This window comes from Cariama cristata, unplaced genomic scaffold (assembly GCF_000690535.1).
Source record: "Cariama cristata isolate BGI_N322 unplaced genomic scaffold, ASM69053v1 scaffold24056, whole genome shotgun sequence".
NCBI lineage: Eukaryota > Metazoa > Chordata > Aves > Cariamiformes > Cariamidae > Cariama > Cariama cristata.
The window spans coordinates 1-324 of NW_009620678.1; positions in this window are offsets into that span (position 1 = coordinate 1).

Genomic DNA, 324 nt, shown 5'->3' on the forward strand with positions numbered 1-324 from the left:
GTTTCAGATACACTTCATACTGTTGGATGAACGAGTGCCCTTTTTTTTGCTGTGGTCGAGAGCGCGGGCGGTGGTACCCGCCGGGTGTGCGGGCGACTCGGCCCCAGGCGAAGCAGCTTTGAGGAAGGGATGGAGAGCAGTCTCCTGCCTTGCAGGCTGGTGGCAGGGGCAGACTTGAGGCTTCTAATGACAGAATAGATCGAAGAGAAACTCTACCGTTGTGTATTCCCACTGTGAGGTGGGAGGGACGGGCTTCCTCGCTGTCCCCGCTGCGGGGGCTGTAGCCCACGGCCCGCTGGAGCGGAGGGGGGTGGGCCGCCTCAC